Source organism: Phyllobates terribilis, unplaced genomic scaffold, assembly GCF_046119375.1.
Source record: "Phyllobates terribilis strain yellow unplaced genomic scaffold, ASM4611937v1 Scaffold_11__3_contigs__length_659146591, whole genome shotgun sequence".
Taxonomy (NCBI): Eukaryota; Metazoa; Chordata; class Amphibia; order Anura; family Dendrobatidae; genus Phyllobates; species Phyllobates terribilis.
This window is the reverse complement of record NW_027362771.1, coordinates 342495215-342516972: the sequence shown is the minus strand read 5'-3', so window position 1 is coordinate 342516972 and position 21758 is coordinate 342495215.

Here is a 21758-nt window from a genome sequence, read left to right as displayed (position 1 = left end):
GAGCCTTATAGCCTTCCCATGTCCAGGATGAGACCGACATAGCCTCCCCATGTCCAGGATGAGAGTCTTATAACCTCCTCATGTCCAGGATGAGACCCCCATAGCCTCCCCATGTTCAGGATGAGACCCCCATAGCTTCTCCCTGTCTAGAATGAGAGCCTTATATCCTTCCCATGTCCAGAATGAGACCCCCATAGCCTCCCATGTCCAGGATGAGAGTCTTATAACCTACTCATATCAAGGATGATACCCCCATAGCCTATCCATCTCCAAGATGAGAGCTTTATAGCTTCCCCAATTCTAGGATGAGAGCATTATAGCCTCCCAATGTCCATAATGAGAACCCCATAGCCTCCCCATGTCCAGCATGAGACCCCCTTAGCCTCCCCATGTCCAGGATAACATCCTTATAGCCTCTCCAAGTCAAGGGTGAGAGCATTAAAGCCCCCCCATGTCCAGGATGAGACCCGCATAGCCTCCCCATGTCCGGGATGAGACCCCCATAGCCTCCCCAATTTTAGGATGAGAGCCTTATAGCCTTCCCATGTCCAGGATGAGCACCCCATAACCTCCCCATGTACAAGATGAGATCACCATAGTCTCCCCATGTCCTGGATGAGAGCCTTATAAACTCCCTATGTCCTGGAAAAGACCCCGATAGCCTCCCCATGTCCAGTATGAGACCCCCATAGCCTCCCCATGTCCAGGATGAGACCACCATAGACTCCCAATGTCCAGGATGAGACCCCCATAGCCTCCATATGTCCATGATGAAAGCCTCATAGCTTCCCCATGTCCATCATGAGACCCCCATAGCCTCCACATGTCCAGGATGAGACCCCCATAGCCTCCCCATGTCCAGGAAGAGATCCCCATAGCCTCCCCATGTCTAGGATGAGACCCCCATAGCCTCCCCATGTCCAGGATGAGAGCCTTATAGCCTCCCCAGGACCAGGATGAGACACCCGTCACTTCCTGATGTCCAGGATGAGACCCGCATAGCTTCCCCATGTCCAGAATCAGACTCCGATAGCCTCCTCCTGCCTGGTATGAGAGCCTTATAGCCTTCTCATGAACAAGATGCGACCCCCATAGCCTCACCATGTCCAGGATGAGAGCATTATAGCCTCCCCATGTCCATGATGAGACCCCCGTAGATTCCCCATGTCCAGAATGAGAGCCTTATAGCCTCCCCATGTCCAGAATGAGAGCCTTATAGCCTCTCCATGTCCAGAATGAGACCCTCACAGCCTCCCCATGTCAAGGATGAGACCCCCATAGCCTTCAAATGTTAAGGATGAGAGACTTATAGCCTCCCCATGTCCAGGATGAGACCCCCGTTGCCTCCGCATGTCCAGGATGAGAGCCTTATAGCCTTCTCATGTCCAAGATGAGACCCCCGTCGCCTCCCCATGTCCAGGATGAGAGCCTTATAGCCTCCCCATGTCCAGAAGGAGACCCCCGTAGCCTCCCCATGTCCAGGATGCAAGCTTTATAGCCTCGCTATTTCCAGAATGAGACTCCCATAGCCTCCCCATGCCTGGGGTGAGAGCCATATAGCCTTCCCATGTACAGGATGATAATCCCATAGACTCCCCATGTCCAGGATGAGAGCCTTACAGAGACTTATAGCTTCTCCATGTCAGGATTGAGACCCTCATAGCCTCCCCATGTCAAGGATGAGACCCCCATAGCCTCCACATGTCCTAGATAAGAGACTTATAGCTTCCCCATTTCAAGGATGAGACCCCCATAGCCTCCTCGTGTCCAGGATGAGAGCCTTAGAGCCTTCCCATGTCCAGGATGAGACCCTCGTCGCCTCTCCATGTCCAGGATAAGACCCCCGTAGCCTCCCCATGTCCAGGATGAGAGCCTTATAGCCTCCCCATGTCCAGGATGAGACCGTCATAGCCTCCCCCTGCCTGGGATGAGAGCTTTATAGCCTTCCCATGTCCAGCTTGAGAGCTTTATAGCCTACTCATGTCCAGAATGAGACCCCCATAGCCTCCCCATGTCCAGGATGAGAGTCTTATAACCTCCTCATGTCCAAGATGAGACCCCCATAGCCTCCCCATGTCCAGGATGAGACCCCCATAGCCTCCCCATGTCCAGGATGAGACCACCATAGCCTCCCTATGTCCACTATGAAACCCCCATAGCCTCCCCATGTCCAGGATGAGAGCCTTGTGGCCTCTCCAAGTCAATGGAGAGAGCCTTATAGCCTCCCTATATCCAGGATGAGACCCCTATAGCCTCCATATATCAAGGATGAGAGCCCCATAGCTTCCCCATGTCCATCATGAGACCCCTATAGCCTCCGCATGTCCAGGATGAGACCCCCATACTCTCCCCATGTCCAGGTTGAGAGCCTTATAGCCTTCCCATATCTAGAATGAGAGCCTTATAGCCTCCCCAGGTCGAGGATGAGATGCCCGTCGCCTCCCCATGACCGGGATGAGACTCCCATAGCTTCCCCATGTCCAGGATGAGAATCCCATAGCCTCCCCATGTCCGGGATGAGAGACTTATAGCCTCCCCATGTCCAGGATGAGACCCCAAAGCCTCCCCATATCTTGGATAAGAGCCTTATAGCCTCCCCATGTCCAGGATGAGAGTCTTATAGCCTCCCCATGTCCAGGATGAGACCCCCATAGCCACCGCCTGTCTAGAATGAGAGCCTTATAGCCTTCCCATGTCCAGGATGAGACCGCCATAGCCTCCCCATGTCCAGGATGAGAGTCTTATAACCTTCTCATGTCAAGGATGATACCCCCATAGCCTATCCATCTCCAAGATGAGCGCTTTATAGCCTCCCCAATTCTAGGATGAGAGCTTTATAGCCTCGCTATTTCCAGGATGAGACCCCCATAGCCTCCCCCTGCCTGGGATGAGAGTCTTATAGCCTTCCCATGTACTGGATGAGACTCCTATAGCCTCCCCATGTCCAGGATGAGAGCTTTATAGCCTCCCCATGTCCATGATGAGACCCCCAAAGCCTCCCCATGTCCAAGATGAGAGCCTTATAGCCTCCCCATGTCAAGAATGAGAGACTTATAGCTTCTTCATGTCAGGAATGAGACCCCCATAGCCTCCCCATGTCAAGGATGAGACCCCCATAGCTTCCACATGTCCAGGATAAGAGACTTATAGCTTCCCCATGTCCAGGATGAGACCCTCATAGCCTCCTCGTGTCCAGGATGACAGCCTTAGAGCCTCCCCATGTCCAGGATGAGACCCTCGTCGCCTCACCATGTCCAGGATGGGACCCCCATAGCCTCCCCCTATCTAGAATGAGACCCTTATATCCTTCCCATGTCCAGAATGAGAACCCCATAGCCTCCCGATGTCCAGGATGATACCCCCATAGTTTCCCCATGTCAGCATTAGAGCCCCATAGCCTCCCCATGTCCAGAATGAGCCAACCATAGCGTCCCAATGTCCAGGATGAGAGCCTTATAGCCTCCCCATGTCCAGGTTGAGAGTCTTATAACCTCCTCATGTCCAGGATGAGACCCCCATAGCCACCCCCTGTCTAGAATGAGAGCCTTATAGCCTTCCCATGTCCAGGATGAGACCGCCATAGCCTCCCCATGTCCAGCATGAGAGTATTATAACCTTCTCATGTCAAGGATGATACCCCCATAGCCTATCCATCTCCAAGATGAGAGCTTTATAGCCTCCCCAATTCTAGGATGAGAGCTTTATAGCCTCGCTATTTCCAGGATGAGACCCCCATAGCCTCCCCCTGCCTGGGATGAGAGTCTTATAGCCTTCCCATGTACTGGATGAGACTCCTATAGCCTCCCCATGTCCAGGATGAGAGCTTTATAGCCTCCCCATGTCCATGATGAGACCCCCAAAGCCTCCCTATGTCCAAAATGAGAGCCTTATAGCCTCCCCATGTCAAGAATGAGAGACTTATAGCTTCTTCATGTCAGGAATGAGACCCCCATAGCCTCCCCATGTCAAGGATGAGACCCCCATAGCTTCCACATGTCCAGGATAAGAGACTTATAGCTTCCCCATGTCCAGGATGAGACCCCCATAGCCTCCTCGTGTCCAGGATGACAGCCTTAGAGCCTCCCGATGTCCAGGATGAGACCCTCGTCGCGTCACCATGTCCAGGATGGGACCCCCATAGCCTCCCCTGTCTAGAATGAGACCCTTATAGCCTTCCCATGTCCAGAATGAGAACCCCATAGCCTCCCTATGTCCAGAATGAGCCACCCATAGCGTCCCAATGTCCAGGATGAGACCCCCCATACCCTCCCCATGTCCAGGATGAGAGCCTTATAGCCTCCCCATGTCCAGGTTGAGAGTCTTATAACCTCCTCATGTCCAGGATGAAACCCCCATAGCCTCCCCATGCCCAGGATGAGACCCCCATAGCCACCCCCTGTCTAGAATGAGAGCCTTATAGCCTTCCCATGTCCAGGATGAGACCGCCATAGCCTCCCCATGTCCAGGATGAGAGTCTTATAACCTTCTCATGTCAAGGATGATACCCCCATAGCCTATCCATCTCCAAGATGAGAGCTTTATAGCCTCCCCAATTCTAGGATGAGAGCATTCTAGCCTCCCAATGTCCAGGATGAGAACCCCATAGCCTCCCCATGTCCAGGATGAGACCCCCATAGCCTCCTCATGTCCAGAAGGAGACCCCCATAGCCTCCGCATGTGCAGGATAAGACACTCATGATTTCCCTTTGTCCAGGATGAGACCCCCATAGCTTTCCCATGTCTAGGATGAGACCCTCATAGCCTCCCTATGTCCAGTATGAGAGCCCCATAGCTTCCCCATGTCCACATTGAGACCCCTATAGCCTACCCATTACCAGAATGAGACCCCCATAACCTGCCCATGTCCAGGATGAGAGCCTTATAGCCTTCCCAATTCCAGGATGAGAGCCTTATAGCCTCTCCATGTCCAGAATGAGACCCTCATAGCCTCCCCATGTCAAGGATGATACCCCCATAGCCTTCACATGTCCAGGATGAGAGACTTATAGCCTCTCCATGTCCAGGATGAGACCCCCGTCGCCTCCCCATGTCCAGGATGAGAGTCTTATAACCTCCCCATGTCCAAGATGAGACCCCCGTCGCCTCCCCATGTCCAGGAAGAGAGCCTTATAGCCTTTCCATGTCCAGAATGACACCCCCGTCGCCTCCCCATGTCCAGGATGAGAGTCTTATAGCCTCCCCATGTCCAAGGTGAGACCCCCGTCGCCTCCCCATGTCCAGGATTAGAGCCTTATAGCCTTCCCAAGTCCAGGATGAGAGCCTTATAGCCTCCCCATGTAAAGAATGAGAGCCTTATAGCCTCTCCATGTCCAGAATGAGACCCTCATAGCCTCCCCATGTCAAGGATGAGACCCCCATAGCCTTCACATGTCCAGGATGAGATACTTATAGCCTCTCCATGTCCAGGATGAGACCCCCGTCGCCTCCCCATGTCCAGGATGAGAGCCTTATAGCCTCCCCATGTGCAGGATGCAAGCTTTATAGCCTCGCTATTTCCAGGATGAGATCTCCATAGCCTCCCCCTGCCTGGGATGATAGCCTTATATCCTTCCCATGTCCATGATGAGACCCCCATAGCCTCCCCATGTCCAAGATGAGAGCCTTATGGCCTCCCCATGTCAAGAATGAGAGACTTATAGCTTCTCCATGTCAGGAATGAGACCCCCATAGCCTCCCCATGTCAAGGATGAGACCCCCATAGCCTCCACATAACCAGGATAAGAGACATATAGCTTCCCCATGTCCAGGATGAGACCCCCATAGCCTCCTCGTGTCCAGGATGAGAGCATTAGAGCCTCCCCATGTCCAAGATGAGACCCTCGTCGCCTCACCATGTCCAGGATGAGAGCCTTATAGCCTCGCCATGTCCAGGGTGAGACCCCCGTAGCCTCCCCATGTCCAGGATGAGAGCCTTATAGCCTCCCCATGTCCAGAATGAGACCCTCAAAGCCTCCCTCTACCTGGGATGAGAGTCTTATAGCCTTCCCATGTACAGGATTAGACTCCCATAGCTTCCCCATGTCCAGGATGAGAGCCTTATAGCCTCCCCATGTCCATGATGAGAGACCCCCGTTGCCTCCCCATGTCCAGGTTGAGAGCTTTACAGCCTACTCATGTCCAGAATGAGACCCCCATAGCCTCCCCATATCAAGGATGAGACCCCCAAAGCCTCCACATGTCCAGTATAAAGGACTTATAGCCTCCCCATGTCCTGGATGAGACCCCCATAGCCTCCCCATGTCCAGGATGAGAGTCTTATAACCTCCTCATGTCCAAGATGAGACCCTCACAGCCTTCCCATGTCCAGGATGAGACCACCATAGCCTCCCTATGTCCACTATGAAACCCACATAGCCTCCCCATGTCCAGGATGAGAGCCTTGTAGCCTCTCCAAGTCAACGGTGAGAGACTTATAGCCTCCCGATATCCAGGATGAGACCCCTATAGCCTCCATATATCAAGGATGAGAGCCCCATAGCTTCCACATGTCCATCATGAGACCCCTATAGCCTCCGCGTGTCCAGGATGAGACCTCCATACTCTCCCCATGTCCAGGTTGAGAGCCTTATAGCCTTCCCATATCCAGAATGAGAGCCTTATAGCCTCCCCAGGTCGAGGATGAGACGCCCGTCGCCTCCCCATGACCGGGATGAGACTCTCATAGCTTCCACATGTCCAGGATGAGAATCCCATAGCCTCCCCATGTCCAGGATGAGAGCCTTATAGCCTCCCCATGTACAGGATGAGACCCCCAAAGCCTCCCCATATCTTGGATGAGAGCCTTATAGCCTCCTCATGTCCAGGATGAGAGCCTCATAGCCTCCCTATGTCCAGGATTAGAGTCTTATAGCCTCCCCATGTCCAGGATGAGACCCCCATAGCCTCCCCATTTCCAGGATGAGAGCTCATAGCCTCCAGATGTCCAGGATGAGAGACTTATAGCCTCCCCATGTCCAGGATGAGAGACTTATAACCTCCCCATGTCCAGGATGAGACCCCCATAGCCTCCCCATGTCCAAGATGGGACCCCCATAGCCTCCCAATGTCCAGGATGAGAGCCTTATAGCCTCCTCATGTCCAGGATGAGACACCCGTCTCCTCCCAATGTACAGGATGAGAGCCTTATAGCCTCCCCATGTCAAGGATGAGACCCCCGTAGCCTTCTCATGTCCAGGATGAGAGCCTTATAGCCTCCCAATGTCCAGGATGAGACCCCCATAGCCTTCTAATATTTGGGTTCAGAGCCTTACAGCCTTCCCATGTCCAGGATGAGACCCCCATAGCCTTTCCTTGTCCAGGATGAGAGCCTTATAGCCTCCCCATGTCCAGGATGAGACACCCGTTGCCTTCCCATGTCGAGGATGAGACCCCCATAGCCTCTCCATATACGGGATGAGAGCCTCATGGCCTCCGCATGTCCAGGATGAGACCCCCATAGCCTTCCCCTATCTGGGATGAGAGCGTTATAGCCTTCCCATGTCCAGGATGAGACCCCCATAGCCTCTCCATGTCCAGGATGAGACCCCCATAGCATCCACATGTCCAGGATGAGAGCATTACAGCCTCCACATGTCCAGGATGAGAGCCTTATAATCTCCCCATGACCAGGATGAGACCTCCGTACCCTCCCCATGTCCAGGTTGAGAGCCTTTTAGCCTCCCCATGTCCAGGATGAGACCCCCATAGCCTCCCTATGTCCAGGATGAGACCCCCATAGCTTCCTCATGTGCAGGATAAGACACTCATGATTCACCTTTGTCCAGGATGAGACCCCCATAGCCTTCCCATGTCTAGGATGAGACCCTCATCGCCTCCCTATGTCCAGTTTGAGAGCCCCATAGCTTCCACATGTCCATATTGAGACCCCTATAGCCTACCCATTACCAGGATGAGACCCCCATATCCTGCCCAAGTCAGGATGATAGCCTTATAGCCTTCCCAAGTCCAGGATGAGAGCCTTAAAGCCTCCCCTTGTAAAGAATGAGAGCGTTATAGCCTCTCCATATCCGGAATGAGACCCTCATAGCCACCCCATGTCAAGGATGAGACCCCCATAGCCTTCACATGTCCAGCATGAGAGACTTATAGCCTCTCCATGTCCAGGGTGAGACCCCCGTCGCCTCCCCCTGCCTGGGATGAGAGCCTTATAGCCTTCCCATGTACAGGTTGAGACTCCCATAGCCTCCCCATGTCCAGGCTGAGAGCCTTATAGTCTCCCCATGTCCATGATGAGACCCCCCGTAGCCTCCCAATGTCCAGGTTGAGAGCTTTATAGCCTACTCATGTCCAGAATGAGACCCCCATAGCCTCCCCATATCAAGGATGAGACCCCCAAAGCCTCCACATGTCCAGGATAAGGCACTTATAGCCTCCCCATGTCCAGGATGAGACCCCCATAGCCTCCCCATGTCCAGGATGAGAGTCTTATAACCTCCTCATGTCCAAAATGAGACCCCCATAGCCTTCCCATGTCCAGGATGAGACCGCCATAGCCTCCCCATGTCCAGGATGAGACCACCATAGCCTCCCTATGTCCACTATGAAACCCCCATAGCCTCCCCATGTCCAGGATGAGAGCCTTGTAGCCTCTCCAAGTCAATGGTGAGAGCCTTATAGCCTCCCGATATCCAGGATGAGACCACTATAGCCTCCATATATCAAGGATGAGAGCCCCATAGCTTCACCATGTCCATCATGAGACCCCTATAGCCTCCGCATGTCCAGGATGAGACCCCCATACTCTCCCCATGTCCAGGTTGAGAGCCTTATAGCCTTCCCATATCCAGAATGAGAGCCTTATAGCCTCCCCAGGTCGAGGATGAGACGCCCGTCGCCTCCCCATGACCGGGATGAGACTCCCATAGCTTCCCCATGTCCAGGATGAGAATCCCATAGCCTCCCCATGTCCGGTATGAGAGCGTTATAGCCTTCCCATGTCCAGGATGAGACCCCCAAAGCCTCCCCATATCTTGGATGAGAGCCTTATAGCCTCCCCATGTCCAGGATGAGAGCCTTATAGCCTCCCTATGTCCAGGATTAGAGTCTTATAGCCTCTCCATGTCCAGAATGAGACCCCCATAGCCTCCCCATTTCCAGGATGAGACCCCCATAGCCTCCCCATGTCCAGGATGAGAGTCTTATAACCTCCTCATGTCCAAAATGAGACCCCCATAGCCTCCTCATGTCCATGATGAGACCCCCATAGCCTCCCCATGTCCAGGATGAGACCCCCATAGCCTTCTAATATTTGGGTTGAGAGCCTTACAGCCTTCCCATGTCCAGGATGAGACCCCCATAGCCTTTCCATGTCCCGGATGAGAGCCTTATAGGCTACCCATGTCCAGGATGAGACTCCCGTTGCCTTCCCATGTCGAGGATGAGACCCCCATAGCCTCTCCATATACGGGATGAGAGCCTCATGGCCTCCGCATGTCCAGGATGAGACCCCCATAGCCTTCCCCTATCTGGGATGAGAGCGTTATAGCCTTCCCATGTCCAGGATGAGACCCCCATAGCCTCTCCATGTCCAGGATGAGCCCCCATTAGCATTCACATGTCCAGGATGAGAGCATTACAGCCTCCACATGTCCAGGATGAAAGCCTTATAATCTCCCCATGACCAGGATGAGACCTCCGTACCCTCCCCATGTCCAGGATGAGACCCCCCATACCCTCCCCATGTCCAGGATGAGAGCCTTATAGCCTCCCCATGTCCAGGTTGAGAGTCTTATAACCTCCTCATGTCCAGGATGAAACCCCCATAGCCTCCCCATGTCCAGGATGAGACCCCCATAGCCACCCCCTGTCTAGAATAAGAGCCTTATAGCCTTCCCATGTCCAGGATGAGACCGCCATAGCCTCCCCATGTCCAGGATGAGAGTCTTATACCCTTCTCATGTCAAGGATGATACCCCCATAGCCTATCCATCTCCAAGATGAGAGCTTTATAGCCTCCCCAATTCTAGGATGAGAGCATTATAGCCTCCCAATGTCCAGGATGAGAACCCCATAGCCTCCCCATGTCCAGCATGAGACCCCCTTAGCCTCCCCATGTCCAGGATAAGAGCCTTATAGCCTCTCCAAGTCAAGGGTGAGAGCGTTATAGCCCCCCCATGTCCAGGATGAGACCCCCATAGCCTCCCCAATTCCAGGATGAGAGACTCATAGCCTTCCCATGTCCAGGATGAGCACTCCATAACCTCCCTATGTACAAGATGAGACCCCCATAGCCTCCCCGTGTCCAGGGTGAGAGCCTTATAGCCTCTCCAAGTCAAGGGTGAGAGCCTTATAGACTCCCAATGTACAGGATGAGACCCCCATAGTCTCCATATGTCCATGATGAGAGCCCCATAGCTTCCCCATGTCCATCATGAGACCCCTATAGCCTCCGCATGTCCAGGATGAGATCCCCAGAGCCTCTCCATGTCCAGGATGAGAGCCTTATAGCCTTCAAAAATCCAGGATGAGAGCCTTATAGCCTCCCCAGGTCCAGGATGAGACCCCCGTCACTTCCCCATGTCCAGGATGAGACCCGCATAGCTTCCCCATGTCCATGATGAGACCTCCGTTGCCTCCCCATGTCCAGGTTGAGAGCTTTACAGCCTACTCATGTCCAGAATGAGACACCCATAGCCTCCCCATGTCAAGGATGAGACCCCCAAAGCCTCCACATGTCCAGGATAAAGGACTTATAGCCTCCCCATGTCTTGGATGAGACCCCCATAGCCTCCCCATGTCCAGGATGAGAGTCTTATAACCTACTCATGTCCAGGATGAGACCCTTATAGCCTCTCCATGTCCAGGATGAGACCCCCATAGCCTCCCTATCTCCACTATGAAACCCCCATAGCCTCCCCATGTCCAGGATGAGAGTCTTATAGCCAACCAATGTCCAGGATGAGACCCTCGATGCCTCCCCATGTCCAATATGAGAGACTTATAGCCTTCCCATGTTCTGGATGAGAGCCTTGTAGCCTCTCCAAGTCAACGGTGAGAGCCTTATAGCCTCCCTATGTCCAGGATGAGACCCCTATAGCCTTCATATATCAAGGATGAGAGCCCCATAGCTTCCCCATGTCCATCATGAGACCCCCATACCCTCCCCATGTCCAGGTTGAGAGCCTTATAACCTTTCCATATCCAGAATGAGAGCCTTATAGTCTCCCCAGTTCCAAGATGAGACGCCCGTCGCCTCCCCATAACCGGGATGAGACCCCCATAGCTTCCCTATGTCCAGGATGAGAATCCCATAGCCTCCCCATGTCCGGGATGAGAGCCTTATAGCCTCCCCATGTCCAGGATGAGACCCCCATAGCCTTCCCATGTCCAGGATGAGAGTCTTATAGCCAACCAATGTCCAGGATGAGACCCTCGATGCCTCCCCATGTCCAATATGAGAGACTTATAGCCTTCCCATGTTCTGGATGAGATACCCATAGCATCCCCATGTCCAGGATGAGAGCTTCATAGCCTCCTCATGACCATGATGAGACCCCCTTAGCCTCTCCATGTCCATAATGAGAGCTTTAAAGCCTCCCCATGTCCAGAATGTGAACCCCATAGCCTCCCCATATCCAGGATGAGAAACCTAAAGCCTCTAAATGAGAGCCTTAAAGCCACCCCATGTCCAGGATGCAAGCCTTATAGCCTCCCCAGGTTGAGAATTAGTCCCCCGTCGCCTACCCATGACCAGTATGAAACCCCCATAGCCTCCCCATGTCCAGGATGAGACTCCCATAGCCTCCCCATGTCGGGAACGAGAGCCTTATAGCCTCCCCATGTCCAGGATGAGAGCCGTATAGCCACCCCAGTTCGAGAATGAATTCCCCGTCACCTCCCCATGACCAGGATGAAACCCCCATAGCCTCCCCATGTCCAGGATGAGACTCCCATAGCCTCCCCATGTCGGGGATGAGCGACTTATAGCCTCCCCATGCCCAGGATGAGACCCCCTAAGCCTCCCCATATCTTGGATAAGAGTCTTATAGTCTCACCATGTCCAGGATCAGAATCCCATAGCCTCCCCATTTCCAGGATGAGACCTAAGTAGCCTCCCCATGTCCAGAATGAGAGCCTTATAGCCTCCCCATGTCTAGGATGAGAGTCTTATAGCCAACCCATGTCCAGGATGAGAGCATTATAGCCAACCCATGTCCAGGATGAGACACTCGTCGCCTTCCAATGTCTAGGATGAGAGCCTTATAGCCTCCCCATATCCAGGATGGGACCCTCGTCACCTCCCATTGTCCTGGATGAGAGCCTTACAGCCTCCGCATATCAAGGATGAGACCCCCAGAGTCTCCACATGTCCAGGATAAGAGCCTTATTGCCTCCCCATGTCCAGGATTAGACCCCTTTAGCCTCCCCGTGTCCAGGATGAGACCCCTATAGCCTCCTCATGTCCAGGATGAGAGCCTTATAGCCTTCCCATATCCAGGATGAGACCCCCATAGCCTCCCCATGTCCTGGATCAGAGCCGTATAGCCTACCCATGTCCAGAATGAGCCCCCCGTAGCCTCCCCACGTCCAGCATGAGACCCCCATAGCCTCCCCATATCTTGGATGGGAGCCTTATAGCCTCCCCATGTGCAGGATGAGACCCCTGTAGCCTCCCTATGTCCAGGATGAGACCCCCATAGCCTCCCCATGTCTAGGATGAGAGCCTTATAGCCTCCCCATGTCCAGAATAAGAGTCTTATAACCTCCTCATGTCCAGGATGAGACCCCCATAGCCTCCCCATGTCCTGTATGAGACCCCCATAGCCTCCCCCTCTCTAGAATGAGAGCCTTATAGCCTTCCTATGTCCAGAATGAGACCCCCATAGCCTCCCGATGTCCAGGATGAGACCCCCATAGCCTCCCCATGTCTAGAATAAGAGCCTTATAGCCTCCCCATGTCCTGGATAAGACCCCCGTCGCCTTCCCATGTCCAGGATGAGAGCCTTATAGACTCCCCATGTCACGGATCAGACCCCCGTACCCTCCCCATGTCCAGAATGAGATTCCCATAGCCTCTCCCTGCCTGGGATGAGAGCCTTATAGCCTTCCCATGTCCAGGATGAGACCCCCATAGCGTCCCCATGTCCCGGATAAGAGCCTTAAAGCCTCTTCATGTCCATGGTGAGACCCCCTGTAGCCTCCCCATGTCCAGGATGAGACCTAAGTAGCCTCCCCATGTCCAGAATGAGAGCCTTATAGCTTCTCCATGTCCAGGATGAGACCCCCATAGCCTCCCCATGTCCAGGATGAGACCCCCATAGCCTCCCCATGTTCAGGATGAGACCCCCATAGCCTCCCCATTTCCAGAATGAGAGCCTTATAGCCAACCCATGTCCAGGATGTGAGCCTTATATCCTCCCCATGTCCAGGATGAAAACCCCTTAGCCTTTCCATGTCCAGGATGAGAGTCTTATAGCCTCCCCATGTCCAGAATGAGACCCCCATAGCCTCCCCATGTCAATGATGAGACCCCCAGAGCCTCCACATGTACAGGATGAGAGCCTTATAGCCTCCCTATGTCCACGATGAGACCCTCTTAGCCTCCCCATGTCCAGAATGATAGCCTTATAGCCAACCCATGTCCAGGATGGGACCCCCGTCGCCTCCCCATGTTCCGGGAGAGCCTTATAGCCTCCCCATGTATAGGATGAGAGCCTTATAGCCTCCCCATGTCCAGGATGAGACCCCCATTGCCTCCCCCTTTCTGGCATGACAGCCATATAGCTTCCTCATGTCCAAGATGAGACCCCCCGAAGCCTTCCCATGTCCAGGATGAGACCTAAGTAACCTCCCCGTGTCCAGGATGAGACCCCCATAGCCTCCAATGTCCAGGATGAGACCCCCAGAGCCTCCCCATGTCCAGGATAAGAGCCTTATAGCCAACCAATGTCCAGGATGAGACCCTCGTCGCCTCCCCATGTCCAGTATGAGAGCCTTAAAGCCTCCCCATGTCCAGGATGAAACCCCCGTAGCCTTCCCATGTCCAGGATGAGAGTCTTATAGCCAACCAATGTCCAGGATGAGACCCTCGTTGCCTCACCATGTCCAGTATGAGAGACTTATAGCCTCCCCATGTCCAGGATGAGACCCCCATAGCCTCCTCCTGTCTGGGATAAGAGCCTTATAGCCTTCACATTTCCAGGATGAGACCCCCGTCACCTCCCCATGTCCAGGATGAGAGCCTTATAGCCTCCCCTTGCCCAGGATGAGACCTAAGTAGCCTCACCATGTCCAGCATGAGATCCTTATAGCCTCTCCATGTCCAGGATGAGACCCCCGTAGCCTCCATATGTACAGGATGAGAGCCTTATAGCCTCCTCATGTCCAGGATGAGACCTAAGTAGCCTCACCATGTCCAGCATGAGATCCTTATAGCCTCCCCATGTCCAGGATGAAACCTCCGTAGCCTCCCTATGTACAGGATGAGAGCCTTATAGCCTCCTCTTGTCCAGGATGAGACATAAGTAGCCTCACCATGAAAAGCATGAGATCCTTATAGCCTCTCCATGTCAATGATGAGACACCCCCCCCCCGTAGCCTCCCCATTTCCAGGATGAGACCTAAGTAGACTCCCCATGTCCAGAATGAGAGCCTTATAGCTTCTCCATGTCCAGGATGAGACCCCCATAGCCTCCCCATGTCCAGGATGAGACCCTCATAGCCTCCCCATGTCCAGGATGAGACCCCCATAGCCTCCCCATGTCTAGGATGAGAGTCTTATAGCCAACCCATGTCCAGGATGAGAGCCTTATAGCCAACCCATGTCCAGGATGAGACCCTCGTCGCCTTCCAATGTCTAGGATGAGAGCCTTATAGCCTCCCCATGTCCAGGATGGGACCCTCGTCGCCTCCCATTGTCCTGGATGAGAGCCTTACAGCCTCCGCATATCAAGGATTAGACCCCCTTAGCCTCCCCGTGTCCAGGATGAGACCCCTATAGCCTCCTCAGGTCCAGGATAAGAGCCTTATAGCCTCCCCATGTCCAGAATGAGACCCCCATAGCCTTCCCCTGTCTGGGATGAGAGCCTTATAGCCTTCCCATATCCAGGATGAGACCCCCATAGCCTCCCCACGTCCAGGATGAGACCTAAGTAGCCTCCCCATGTCCAAGATGAAACCCCCATAGCCTCCCCATATCTTGGATGGGAGCCTTATAGCCTCCCCATGTGCAGGATGAGACCCCTGTAGCCTCCCTATGTCCAGGATGAGACCCCCATAGCCTCCCCATGTCTAGGATGAGAGCCTTATAGCCTCCCCGTGTCCAGAATAAGAGTCTTATAACCTCCTCATGTCCAGGATGAGACCCCCATAGCCTCCCCATGTCTTGTATGAGACCCTCATAGCCTCCCCCTGTCTAGATTGAGAGCCTTATATCCTTCCCATGTCCAGAATGAGACCCCCATAGCCTCCCGATGTCCAGGATGAGACCCCCATAGCCTCCCCATGTCTAGAATTAGAGCCTAATAGCCTCCCCATGTCCTGGATAAGACCCCCGTCGCTTTCCCATGTCCAGGATGAGAGCCTTATAGACTCGCCATGTCACGGATCAGACCCCCGTACCCTCCCCATGTCCGGAATGAGACACCCATAGCCTCCCCCTGCCTGGGATAAGAGCCTTATAGCCTTCCCATGTCCAGGATGAGACCCCCATAGCGTCCCCATGTCCCGGATGAGAGCCTTATAGCCTCTTCATGTCCATGATGAGACCCCCTGTAGCCTCCCCATGTCCAGGATGAGACCTAAGTAGCCTCCCCATGTCCAGAATGAAAGCCTTATGGCTTCTCCATGTCCAGGATGAGTCCCCCATTGCCTCCCCATGTCTAGGATGAGACCCCCATAGCCTCCCCATTTACAGGATGAGAGCCTTATAGCCAACCCATGTCCAGGATGAGACCCCTATAGCCTCCTCAGGTCCAGGATAAGAGCCTTATAGCCTCCCCATGTCCAGAATGAGACCCCCATAGCCTTCCCCTGTCTGGGATAAGAGCCTTATAGCCTTCCCATATCCAGGATGAGACCCCCATAGCCTCCCCACGTCCAGGATGAGAACTAAGTAGCCTCCCCATGTCCATGATGAGACCCCCATAGCCTCCCCATATCTTGGATGGGAGACTTATAGCCTACCCATGTGCAGGATGAGACCCCTGTAGCCTCCCTATGTCCAGGATGAGACCCCCATAGCCTCCCAATGTCTAGGATGAGAGCCTTATAGCCTCCCCATGTCCAGAATAAGAGTCTTATAACCTCCTCATGTCCAGGATGAGACCCCCATAGCCTCCCGATGTCCAGGATGAGACCCCCATAGCCTCCCCATGTCTAGAATTAGAGCCTTATAGCCTCCCCATGTCCTGGATAAGACCCCCGTCGCCTTCCCATGGCCAGGATGAGAGCCTTATAGACTCGCCATGTCACGGATCAGACCCCCGTACCCTCCCCATGTCCGGAATGAGACACCCATAGCCTCCCCCTGCCTGGGATGAGAGCCTTATAGCCTTCCCATGTCCAGGATGAGACCCCCATAGCGTCCCCATGTCCCGGATGAGAGCCTTATAGCCTCTTCATGTCCATGATGAGACCCCCTGTAGCCTCCCCATGTCCAGGATGAGAGCCTTATAGCTTCTTCATGTCCAGGATGAGTCCCCCATTGCCTCCCCATGTCCAGGATGAGACCCCCATAGCCTCCCCATTTACAGGATGAGAGCCTTATAGCCAACCCATGTCCAGGATGAGAGCCTTAGAGCCAACCCATGTCCAGGATGAGACTCTCGCCGCCTCCCAATGTCCAGGATGTGAGCCTTATATCCTTCCCATGTCCGGGATGAGACCCCCATAGCCTTCCCATGTCCAGAATGAGAGTCTTATAGCCTCCTCATGTCCAGAATGAGACCCCCATAGCCCCCCCATGTCAATGATGAGAGCCTTATAGCCTCCCCATGTCCACGATGAGACCGTCTTAGCCTCCCCATGTCCAGAATGATAGCCTTATAGCCAACCCATGTCCAGGATGGGACCCCCGTCGCCTCCCCATGTTCAGTGATAGCCTTATAGCCTCCCCATGTATAGGATGAGAGCCTTATAGCCTCCCCATGTCCAGGATGAGAACCCCATAGCCTCCCCCTTTTTGGGATGAGAGCCATATAGCCTCCCCATGTCCAAGATGAGACCCCCCGTAGCCTTCCCATGTCCAGGATGAGACCTAAGTAGCCTCCCCATGTCCAGAATGAGAGCCTTATAGCTTCTCCATGTCCAGGATGAGACCCCCATAGCCTCCCATGTCCAGGATGAGACCCCCATAGCCTCCAATGTCCAGGATGAGACCCCCAGAGTTTCCCCATGTCTAGGATGAGAGCCTTATAGCCAACCAATGTCCAGGATGAGACCCTCGTCGCCTCCCCATGTCCAGTATGAGAGCCTTATAGCCTCCCCATGTCCAGGATGAGACCCCCGTAGCCTTCCCATGTCCAGGATGAGAGTCTTATAGCCAACCAATGTCCAGGATGAGACCCTCGTCGCCTCCCCATGTCCAGTATGAGAGCCTTATAGCCTCCCCATGTCCAGGATGAGACCCCCATAGCCTCCCCTGTCTGGGATGAGAGCCTTATAGCCTTCACATTTCCAGGATGAAACCCCCGTCGCCTCCCCATGTCCAGGATGAGAGCCTTATAGCCTCCCCTTGTCCAGGATGAGACCTAAGTAGCCTCACCATGTCCAGCATGAGATCCTTATAGCCTCTCCATGTCCAGGATGAGACCCCCGTAGCCTCCCTATGTGCAGGATGAGAGCCTTATAGCCTTCTCATGTCCAGGATGAGACCTAAGTAGCCTCACCATGTCCAGCATGAGATCCTTATAGCCTCTCCATGTCCAGGATGAGACCCCCATAGCCTCCACATGTCCAGGATGAGACCCCCATAGCCTCCCCATGTCCAGGATGAGACCCCCATAGCCTCCCCATGTCCAGGATGAGAGCCTTATAGCCTCCCCATGTCCAGGATGAAGCCCCAATATCCTCCCCATGTCCAGGATGAGACACCTATAGCCTCCTTGTGTCCAGGATGAGATTCCTATAGACTCCCCATGTCCAACATGAGAGCCTCATAGCCTCCCAATGTCTAGCCTGAGACCCCCGTAGCCTCCCATAGACAAAAAAACACCACATACTCACCTCGGTCCCATTTCCCCGGCGCTCTGCTGGTGCCTCTACTACTCAGGTGCGCTGACTCTCTGCAGTACACAGCTGACGCGATGAAATGACATCATCGCAGCAGCAGTTTCACACGCTGATTGGTGGAGGAATTTCAAATCATCCCTCTTTTACCCCATTTAGAATACAGATTTTAAAAAAATGAAAAAAAAAAATACATGCGCAATTGCTTTTTTAGTCACTGCAATTCCACAAAAAATGCTGTAACAAGCAATCAAATAGTCACATCTATCCCAAAATCGTATTAATAAAAACGTCTTCTCTGCCTTCAAAGAAAAATAAGCCATCGGACAGCTCCATCGACTGAAAAATGAAAATGTTATGAGTCTTGGAAAATGGCGACACAATTCTGATTTTTTTTCACCACTAAAATAATAAAAAACTGGACATGTTGGATATCGCTGTAATCAAATTGATGAGGAGAATAATATTGTAAGGTCATTTTTACCACAAAACGTACACTGTAAAAACAATTCCCATAAAAGATTGTCAGAATTGCATTTTTTCCACAATTTCACCGCACTTGGAATTGTTTCCCATTTTCCAGGACACTAGTGGTAAAATGAATGGTGTCATTCAAAAGTAAAACTCGTCCCACAAAAAACAAGCCCTCATATGTCTATGTGAACAGAAAAATAATTATGGATCTGGGAAGAAGGGGAGGAAAAAATGGAAACACAAAAACGGAAATTAGCTGCGGCGTGAAGGGGTTAAGTCTGCACCAAATCTGCAAGTCACAAATAAGCAACGTGTGCATGAGGCTTCAGGATTCTCATTCACTTTGCTGAGAGCTTCAGGTTTTATGACAAATCTGCACTGAAAAAAAAACCGCAGCAAAAACACAAGGTGTGCACGCAGCCTTACAGTAAGACTGTCGACTGTGCCCATAACAACCAATCAGAGAACAGCTTTCATTTTACCAAAGCAGGTTGAGAAATAAAAGCTGCGCTCTGGTTGGTTGCTATGGACAACAAAGACAACCGTTTTGATGAATGAGGCTCTGAGACTCTGCATTATACATCAGGGGACAGCAGCTCCATGTCACTGATCCACCACTGCTGCCAGGAGAACAATTGATGAGAATCAAGCATTATGGGTAATGTAGTCTGCATTACAGAAACCATATATGAGAAGACCTCAATATGGCGGATAACACAGACATGGTACATCCGCTACAGCAGGTACACAAGACAGACACAAGGATTTCTAAATGTACGGCGTACTGTGCTGAGAAGCAACTGCAATGCTCATGAAATAAACCTCCAAAGAGACGGACAATCCTTTACACGTATCACTAGGATTATTATTATTCTTTATTATTATGGCGCCATTTATTCCCTGGCGCTTTACATGTGAGAAGAATATATACATAGTAAATACAAGTACAACAATGATGAGCAATACAAGTCAGCGACTGGTACAGGAGGAGCGAGGACCCTGCCGGCGAGGGCTCACAATCTACAAGGGATGGGTGAGGATCCAGTAGGTGAGGGTAGGGCTGGTCATGGAGCGGTATGGTGGAGGGAGGGTTACTGCAGCTTGTAGGCTTGTCGGAAGAGGTCAGTCATCATGTTCCTTTTGAAGGTTTCCACGGTAGGCGAGAGTCTGATATGTTGGGGTAGAGAGTTCCAGAGTAGGGGGGATGCACGGGAGAAATCTTGTATGTGATTGTGGGAAGAGGAGATAAGAGGAGAGTAGAGAAGGAGATTACAACATTCTAACATTTCTACAAATTTGGCAACTTTTTGGGACCGTTTTCTGCAGAACAAGTAATTTAAGGGGTTGTCCATTACTTGCCAACCCCTTCTGGAATGCTACAGTGCCCCAAATAAAGTAAAAACACTTCATATTTACCTCACAGTCAACATCGCTGGAATGGCGCCATTCCAGGGGAGATGTGTTTTTTATTTTATTTCAGGCACTGCAGCATTTAAAGGGGCCATGTCACCAAGGTTTTGACAACTAATCTGAGATATAATATGTATAGAGATATAGTGTATAGATATATAATATATAGAGATACATGTGTCACTTATTGGGCTGCTTGTTGTAGTTTTGATAAAATAACTGTTATCAGCAGGAGATAATAATTACGGGACTGCTGCCAGGTAGTCATCTATATTCATGAGCTCTGTATAACCCTGCTCCCATCACTGATTGGGAGCTTTCTGTGTATGTACACTGTGCATAGGCAGAAAGCTCCCAATCAGTGTTGTTAGCAGGGTTATACAGAGCTCAGCATTCAGAGAACTGGTAAATCTGTAGCAGATAAAACTGTGATTTTATCAAAATTATACCATGCAGTCCAATGAATAGTACATCATTGGTATAAGGGTTTCTGCTGCTATATCATGCTGCTCTCAGATAGGGTAACAAAAACTGCTGCCAGATTTCGTTTAAAAAGGCGTCAGCATTTTCCATGTCGTGTGGTAAATCTCAGCAGAACTGAACCTGGACATTACACAATGATAAGAACATTTCACCATGCTTTGGGAACATATAACGCTGACCACTTTATATTGGTAAACTGCCTGCAACCCCTACAATCATCTGCTCTAATATAAAACTGGTTTTGGTCATTTTTCATTATAAAGGTAGATTTGGAATCATTTTGCTGACTTTATCCCCGGATTACATGTGAAGGTATAAACATGTCCAATAACGTTCCCTATAATTACTAGTTACATCTCTCTTCTTACCTGAGCCTCCCACGTCTTCTTTCTTCTGGCTATTAGCCTGGATTGATGGTGTTTTTCCTTCCTCTGAACAGTCCAGGCTCATTCTTCTGTTCTTCGATCCTTTACTCTGGACAATGACGTCTTTGTCCACTCGCTCCATCTCTGGGGTGGGAGACATCTTCCGTCCTGAATCTGGTTTCTTCCTCTTTTTTCCCTTCCTTTTGCGGTTTTTGATTGAAGACTTCTCAATAGCCGATGAGTCCAAATGTCTTCTGTTCTTCAATCCTTCACTCTGGGCAATTACGTCTTCATCCACTCGCTCCATCTCTGGGGTGGGAGACATCTTCCGTCCTGAATCTGGTTTCTTCCTCTTTTTTCCCTTCCTTTTGGGCTTTTTGATTGAAGACTTCTCATCAGCTGATGAGTCCAAATGTCTTCTGTTCTTCAATCCTTCACTCTGGGCAATGACGTCCTTATCCACTCGCTCCATCTCTGGGGTAGGAGACATCTTCCATCCTGAGTGTAATTTTTTACTCTTTCTTCCTCTCCTTTTGTTTTTTTTGATTGAAGACCCCTCATCAGCCGATGAGTCCAAGTGTCTTCTTTTCCTCTCTCTCTTCCTCCCTACAATATCCTCTTTCTCCATATTAGCACTCTTCTCACAGTCCGTAGACAACTTCTTCACCATTACCAGTCAACTCCAACTGTCACTTTCCTCAACTGCCAACTGAGCGCACGGGCACCTGGATGGCACTGGTCATGTGATCAGTAACTGACCAATAAGATTCTAAGGTGTATGCTACAGTATAAGTATTGGAATGTATCAGTTTGATATAAGGGCTGTAATAAAATTAAATC